Source organism: Tenrec ecaudatus, chromosome 5 (genome assembly GCF_050624435.1).
Source record: "Tenrec ecaudatus isolate mTenEca1 chromosome 5, mTenEca1.hap1, whole genome shotgun sequence".
Taxonomy (NCBI): domain Eukaryota; kingdom Metazoa; phylum Chordata; class Mammalia; order Afrosoricida; family Tenrecidae; genus Tenrec; species Tenrec ecaudatus.
In genome coordinates, this window is record NC_134534.1 from 242,726 (window position 1) to 251,621 (window position 8,896).

Genomic DNA, 8,896 nt, shown 5'->3' on the forward strand with positions numbered 1-8,896 from the left:
CCTGGTTATACTAGAGGATGTACAGCGGTGCGGTAGGGATCTGGAAACACAGGGAATCTAGGATGGACGAACCCCTCAACACCCACGGAAGGAGTGGCGACACCAGGAGGGAAGGGAGTGTAGAAAGGGAGAACCGATCTTGGAGATCTATGTGTAACCTCCTCTCTCGGAGATGGGCAATGGGGAGGTGGGTGAGGGGAGATGCCTGGCAGTGTAAGATAATATATAATAATTATTTATAAACTATTAAGGGACCAGGGGGAAGGGGGGAGCGGGGAGAGAGGAGGAGGGGGGAAAAAAGGGAAACCGAGCTGATTCCAGGAACCCAAGTGGAAGGTGAATTTTGAGAATGACGAGTGCAATGAATGTATAAGGGTGCTTTGCTCAATTGATGTATGTGTGGATTGTGATAAGAGTTGTATGAGCAGAGGAGGGTCAGTCAGGGTGCGATGTAGTACCGATGAAGAACACAGCTTTCCCCCAGATTCTGGATGCTTCCTCCCTCCAACTACCATGATCTGAATTCTACCTTGCAGGACTGGATAGGGCAGAGGTTGTACACTGGTGCATATGGGAGCTGGAGGCACAGGAAATCCAGGGTAGACGATACCTTCAGGACCAGGGGGGTGAGGGGCGATGCTGGGAGAGTGGAGGGTGAGTGGGTTGGAAAGGGGGAACTGATTACAAGGATCCACATGTGACCTCCTCCCTGGGAGATGGACGACAGAGAAAGGGGGTGGGGAGGGAGACTCAGGATAGGGCAAGATATGACAAAATAACAATCTATAAATTATCAAGGGCTCATGAGGGAGGGGCAGCGGGGAGGGAGGGGAAAAAAAAGAGGATCTGATGCTAAGGGCTTAAGTGGAGAGCAAATGCTTTGAAAATGATTAGGGCAAAGAATGTACAGATGTACTTTATACAATTGATGTATGTATATGTATGGATTGTGATAAGAGTTGTATGAGCCCCTAATAAAATGATTTTAAAAAACAAAAAAAGAGTTGTATGAGCCCCAATAAAAAGATTTATTAATTTAAAAAAAAGAGAGAGAGCTTTATAGGTAAACAAGCGGCCATCTAGCTCAGAAGCAACAAAGCCCACATGGAAGAAGCACAACAGCCTGTGAGATCACGAGGTGTTGAAGGGATCAGGTATAAAGGCATCATCAGACCAAAAAAATCTTACCATGGTGAATCAAGGGAGGAGTGCAGAGTGGAGACCCAAATCCCATTTGTCGGCCCCTGGAGATCCCTTTGCAGAGGGGCCTAGGAGAGGAGACGAGCCAGTCAAGGTGTGATGTAGCAATGATGAAAAATACAACTTTTCTCTAATTCCTAAAACCTTCCCCCACCACCACCACTATTATGATCCGAATTCTACCTTGCAAGTCTGGCTAGACCAGAGGATGGACAGTGGTACAGATAGGAACTGGAAACACAGGGAATCCAGGGTGGATGATCCCTTCAGGACCAGTGGTGTGAGTGGTGATACTGGGAGGGTGAAGGGAGGGTGGATTGGAAAGGGGGAACTGATTTCAAGGATCTACATGTGACCTCCTCCCTGGGGGGCAGACAACAGAAAAGGGGGTGAAAGGAGATGTCGGACAGGGCAAGATATGACAAAATAATAATTTATAAATTATCAAGGGTTCATCAGGGAGGAAGGAGCGGGAAGGGAGGGGAAAAAATGAGGACCTGATGCCAGGGGCTTAAGTTGAGAGCAAATGTTTTGAGAACAATGAGGGCAAGGAATGTACAGATGTGCTTTACACAATTGATGTATGTATGGATTGTGATAAGAGTGGTATGAGCCTCTAATAAAACGATTTAAAAAAGAGAGAGAGTTTTATATCAAAGAGTAATTGTATATTAGTAATTGTATATTAGCCCAGTCCAGATCAAGTGCATAAGTCAAATATTTGCCCACATGTCCGATACCAGCCTATAAATTCCTCTTCAGACTCACGCAACACATGCAATAATGCTGAGTGATCAAAGGCCCCTGGGTGGAAAGTCTTGTGGATCCAGTGGAAGTGGATGCATCTCCAGGGCTCTGGCTGCCATCAGCATGGCTCCATGTGGCATGTCAACGAGAAGGAGAAGCAGAGAGAGTGTGCCCCACCTCCAGAAAGGAAGAAGTCCCCAGAATCTTCGTGGGAAGGCCATGCCCACAAGGAGGGATCCATCCGGCTGTGACTTGATTGACAGGCTAGATTTCACCCCTTCATTCTTTCATTAATTTGGCATAAAATTGTGTAGCTCCCACAGACATTCATCGTTGGTGTGTAAATTTGAGTAATGGTTGTATTGAATGGTCCTCCTGGTAGCAAATGAATATTATTCTATCACTGGCAGTGTTGTACCTCAGTATACATCTTGCAATGTTCTTTCTGAAGATGTGTGAGGCTTTTCCACCTCAATTGGTCATTTCCAGCATAATCAACCATATAATTGTTTCAAAAATGACCAATTCCAGTCTTTTCATCTCTTTAATGCATATTGTAAGAGGGGATATTGATCTTTCAGTTTTCTATTTCATTACTGAAGACTGGCGTTTTCCTAGATTCATACTTTGTACATTCTATAATCTGATTATTAGTGAGTGTTTGCAGTGGTTCTTCTCATTTTAAGTCTTGCTACATCAGAAAGTGAAGATTCAAAAGCTTCACTCCACATGTGTCATTAAAGTTAATGCTGCTTCAAGGGGACAGTTGTTCCCTCTCACATGCTGAGTGCCTTAAAAACCAGGAGATCAATTTCCAGCACCATATCAGACAATAGTCTGCTGCTGTCCATTATGTTTCTGTTAACCCCCATTATCCCATTCTCCCTGAAAGGAGGTTTTTATGTCCCTCTTTCTAGTCTTAGTATAGAAGCTCTATCACAGTTGACCCTGCTGGCATCTGAAATCCCAGTGGCCCACAAGCCACTGCAGTCTGACAGGCTGACAGATGGATGATGGCACTCTATCTTACAGGGTCACAGAGAATTGTAATCCAGGCATGGGTCTCGGGCTAGTACTCAGTCATTCCATCAAATTCTAAAAGAGGGGTTGCTGTGAAGGGATTCGTAACTGTGGTTAACATCTAACAGAGTCCTGGCAGCCGTGGGATAAACCCAATGCTTGTCCTGAAGTCAGATGTTGACAATTCACTAGTTTCTGTAAGGGAGACGGACAAGGTTGTTTGTTCCCATGATGATCTGAAGTCTCAGAAATCCTATTATCCTGTTGTACATAGCGTCACTATGAGTTAGAACGGACTTGACGGCACCTAACAACAACAGAAGAGCCAGAATAGATCCAAGAGCAGTGAATTTGGGTTAGGATCTACAATCATTGAATTTAAGTAAATTATCCTCCATAATGTGGTGGGCCTCATGCCATCAGTTGAAAAATAATAAAAAACCTCACTGCCATCAAGTCGATGCTGAACATAGATTCTTGAGACTGTAACTCTTTACAGGATTAGAAAGCCCTGTCTCTCTTCTGAGGAGCAGCCAGTGATTTTGAACTGCTGACATTGTGGTTAGCAGTCCAATCTGCAAATTGGATTTTGAACTGGTTCCTTATTTTTGAACCCTTGCTAATGTTTCACTTCCATCTCAGATACACTGGGGCAATATCTACATTTTAATAAGATCTCTAAGTGACTCATATACAATAAAATTTGAAAACCCTGCCTTACTGGTAGTTCCCAGAATTGGTCCCTAGCATGGGGGGGGGGGGGGGGGAGAAAGGAGGGGAGAGCAGAGGTGCAGGTGGGGCTTGTTACCAATGCATATTCTCAGCAGGGGTTCTAACCTGAATAATCTTATTTAAAGCTCTGCTTTAAAGCAAAACATGAAGTTTTCTGAAGAACTTTTTTTGTCTCAGAACGGTAGTACCAACTCCTGGCCAAGTTTCCAACCTGCCCTATAAACTTTGTCCTTGCTAGCCACTCTCCTACCATTTTTCTCTGGAAAACCTTGCTTGATATATGTTGCCTTGTATTGGTAGTTCCTGCTCAGGAGTGGACTATCCCTTTTGGTGCTTTGAAATGTGTCACACTTTAATTATATTTTGCCTGGCCCCTTGGCTTTATTTTGGATAATTTCTCCCTAACATGTATTTTCCACACTTTAATTTTCATTACATCTAGTCTTTCCCTATGTTTGGCAAGGGATGGGGAAGGAACATGGAAATGGAAAAGCATTTCTGTGGCTAGTTATCCACCTTATCCAAGGAATCCCGCATCCGCTCTTTTTAGCTCCCTATAGAAAAGTTAGAGCTAGGCTAGCCGGGCAAAATTTGTGTGATTGCAAGACGACTGGGTGTTTGGCTGCCGCTTCTGAAGCCCTGACAAGTACTTATGATCAGCACCTTTCTAAAATGTGTGTAACACCTGTGAGTCCTCAGCTAAAACTCTGATATCCTGTTGTGTTAATATATCCAGGAGTCCCGGTGACACGTTGGGCTGCCAAGTACAAGGTCAACAGTACGAAACTATGAGCTGCTCTGCAGGCGGAAGTTGAGACTTTTTACGACTGGAAGGAGTTCGTTTTGGAAACCTACGAGACCAGTTCCACCCTGCCCACATGTCCCTTATGAGCTGGAATCAACTCGACGGAAGTGAGTTTTTTGGCTTTATGTATACTGTATTCCATTGTGCTTAGTCTGGGCTGACTGGAGAAATTCATAGACACTCATGTATACAAGAAAGCTTTATATAAATGAGCATTCGGACATGAAGAAAACATCTTGGGACTCTCCGGTAAGACGGCAACGGAGTGACACAGACCAGAAGTACTCCACAGAAATCAGCCCAGGAGAGTTGCTTAGAGGGAAATTCAACACTGCTGGAACGTAGGAGGAGCAACATAAAGATAAGTAGGCACAGACCCACAAGGTTTTGAGGGGCTGGGGGCTTTTGGCTTACCACAGTGGAGGCCGGCTAGGGCTTGATCTTAGCCCCACCACTGTCTTGGCTGGAGCCGGGACCATTTGGAACCCACTCAGGGGCTTAATTTCAACACAGCCACAGCTTGCCGCTGCCACCTCAGGACAGGGACTAAATCCTTGCAGCCCCAGGAGCAGGGATCAGGGCTCAGCTACATTGTTACTTGTGTTTACCTCTCTTCTCTATATCCCCCACAGTCTCAACCAGCTTACTTTTTAATTTTTTTCCTCTTCTTTGTCTCTTTCCTGTTCTCTCACACTCCCTTGCCAACCTCCAGACCACTCCCCTTAGCCTAGGGCATTTACACCTGTCCCACACCCAGCTAGGTGAGCTCCAATGCAATCTCGATACAATTACCCTAATCTTTCTTCAAAGAAATGGAAAAACTGATTACCAACTTCATATGGCGAGGGAAGAAGCCCCGAGTTAGCAGAAAAGTCCTCAAGAAGGACACCGTGGGAAGGCTTGCTTTACCTGACTGTGGCACATATTATACAGCCACAGTTGTCAAAACCGCAATGGTATTGGTACAATGACAGATACTCAGACCAATGGAAAATAACTGAAAACCCAGAAATAAAATCATCAGCATACAGACAACTGATCTTTGATAAGGGCCCTAAAAATATCCAATGGGAAGCAGATGCCCTCTTTAACAAGTGGTGCTGGAGAAAATGGATATTTACCTGCAAAAAAATGAAGCAAGACCCTTATCTCACTCCATGCACGTGAATAAACTCAAGGTGGTTCACAGACCTTGAAGTTAAACCCCAAACTATAAGGGCCATCAATAAGGGAATTGGGACCAGCTTAACTTTGGCACAGGGAATACATAGACTATCAGAAATAGGGAAGGACACACACAGAGGAGGCACAAATTGACAAATGGGATATACTGAAGATAAAACACCTGTGTACATCGAAAGAATTCACCAAGAGAGTAATAAGAGAGTCCACAGACTGGGAAAACATTTTTAGCAATGACATATCAGACAAAGGCCTTATTAGTATAATCTACAATACTCTGCTAGCTTCCAAAAAGAAAAAAACTGATAGCCCACTTTGGAGGTGGGCAAAGAACTTGAACAGAAGTTTAACAGGGGCAGAAATCTGAATGGCCAACAAACATATAAGAAAAATGTTCCCCTAGCTCAGAAGCAACAAAGTCCACATGGAAGAACACACCAGCCTGAGTGAGCGAGTGGTCCCAAAGGGATCAGTTACCAGGCATCAAAGAACAAAAAATCATATCATTGACTGCACACCTCCATGATAGGATCGCTGAAGACAAATGGGTGCATAAGCAAATGTGGTGAAGAAAGCTGATGGTGCCCGGCTATCAAAAGAGATAGTGTCTGGGGTCTTAAAGGCTTGAAGGTGAACAAGCGGCCATCTAGCTCAGAAGCAAATAAGCCCACATGGAAGAAGCACACCGGCCAGTGCGATCACGAGGTGCCCAAGGGACCAGGTATAAGGCATCATGCAAAAAAAAAAAAAAAGATATAAGTGTGTGTATGTATGTGTATATATGTGTATATGTATATATGTATGTATATATATGTATATATATATCATATTAAATGAAGGGGGAAGTGCAGAGTGGAGACCCAAGGCCCAAGTGTCGACCAATGGAGATCCCCTCATAGAGGGGTTTAGGAGAGGAGATGGGTTAATTAGGGTGTGAGGTAGTATCGATGAAGAACACAGCTTTCCCCCGGATCCTGGATGCTTCCTCCCCCCAACTACCATGATCCGAATTCTACCTTGCAGGGCTGGATAGGACAGAGGCTGTACACTGGTACATATGAGGGCTGGAGGTACAGGGAATCCAGGGTGGCTGATACCTTCAGGACCAAGGGTGTGAGGGACGATGCTGGGAGAGTGGAGGGTGAGTGGGTTGGAAAGGGGGAACTGATTACAGGGATCCACATGTGACCTCTTCCCTGGGAGAGGGACAGCAGAGAAGAGGGGGAAGGGAGACTCCGGATAGGGCAAGATATGACAAAACAACGATGTATAAATTACCAAGGGCATATGAGGGAGGGGGGAAGGGGGAGGGAGGAGGGGAAAAAAAAGAGGACCTGATGCAAGGGGCTTAAGTGGAGAGCAAATGCCTTGAGAATGATTGGGGCAGGGAATGTATAGATGTGCTTTATACAATTGATGTATGTATATGTATGGATTGTGGTAAGAGTTGTATGAGTCCCTTATAAAATGTAAAAGAAGAAAAGAGAAAAAAATGATTAGGGCAAAGACTGTACAGATGTGCTTTATACAATTGATGTATGTATATATATGAACTGTGAAAAGAATTGTATGAGCCCCAATAAATTGTTAAAATTTAAAAAAAAAAAAGAAAAATGTTCCCAATCTTTAGCCATAAGAGAAATACAAATTAAAACAACAATGAGATATCACCTAATACCCTCAAAGGTAGCCCAATTAAAAAAATCAGAAAGCAACAAGTGTTGGAGGGGCTGTGGGGAAATGAGAACTCTCATCCACTGCTGGTGAACTTGAAAGTATGTACAGCCACTATGGAAATCGATCTGGCAATATCTAAAACAGATGGAAATTGAGTTATCATAGGACCCAGCAATCCCCCTACTGGGCATCTACCCAGAAGAAGCAAGAAACAAACCAACACCAGACATCTGTGCTCCAATGTTCATTGTGGCACAGTTCACAATTGCAAGGAGTTGGAAACAACCCAAATTTCCATCAACTGACAAGTGGATTAAAAAGCTGTGGTACAGACATACAATGGAGAACTACACATCGCTAAAAAGCAGTGATGAACGCATGAAGCACATTGCTGCATGGGAAGAGCTGGAGGAAATCATGCTAACTGAAGCAAGCCAAGCATAAAAGGACAAGTACAACATGAGTCCACTGAGTTAAGCTTTAAAAAAAAATGCAAAAGGGGCATAGGGAAAAAGCTACTGTATACAAACACTCCTCGGGTGAGGACCAGGGATACATATGGTAGCCAACTAAAAAGGAGGTGGAGAAAGGAAAAAATAATAATAAAAAAGAAATGGGTAGGAGGGCACAGGGCACTAACCCACCCAAGGGGAGGGTATTGTTTATATCTCCACAGGGAAAGAGGGACAAGACTTCTACCCAGTGCTCCAAGATGTGAATGCAACATGCCAGCCCTGGAGTAAGGAACCAGTAGAGAGGTCTGGGGGGCCAGCCCCAATCCCAACTACCACGTGGACACCTGCCCCTCCCCCAAGAAAAATTTATTTCAAAGGACAGCACTGAATATGCAGCTCCAGGAGAGGAACATATCTGATCGGAGCACACGGGAACAGATGAAGGGGGAGGAGGAGAGAGTGGAACACATCCTGGCCCACCAAGCCTTGAGGACAATGTTCCCAATTAGAACAGGCAGTCCACAAAGAAGACCACATGGCTGACCCCACTGAGAGACACGACCTCCCTCAATGACACATAGCCCTACAGGGGACAACACCGGAGACACAGTGTGGGAATTGCACCTGATCTGATCCCACCACACCGAGGCAAAACTCTAAGGGCATGCAACAGAACAGCAAGGGAACGGAGCAGCGAGGTCCCCAGGGAATGCTGAAGGTGAACTTTGGGGCCAGGGCGTGGTGCCCCAACAGACTGGACTGGAAGACACTCCTAAAGGCCAAGAAACAATCCTTGAACTAACTACAAGCTTTTCTTTGTGTTTTTTTTTGTGTCATTGTTTTGTTGTATATTGTTGCTTGGTTTTGCTATGTCTTGTTTTTGTGCATGTTATTATCTCCGCAGGTCTATCTAAATAAAATAGGCTGGATGAACAATCTGGAGGAGAAAGCAACGGGACCAACAGTTGGGGGGGGGACATGGGTGAGGGGGGAGTGGGGGAAGGTAGTGGTGTTAACACACCCAGAGACAAGAGAACAGCAAGTGATCTAAATCGGTGGTGAGGAGGGTGTAGGAGGC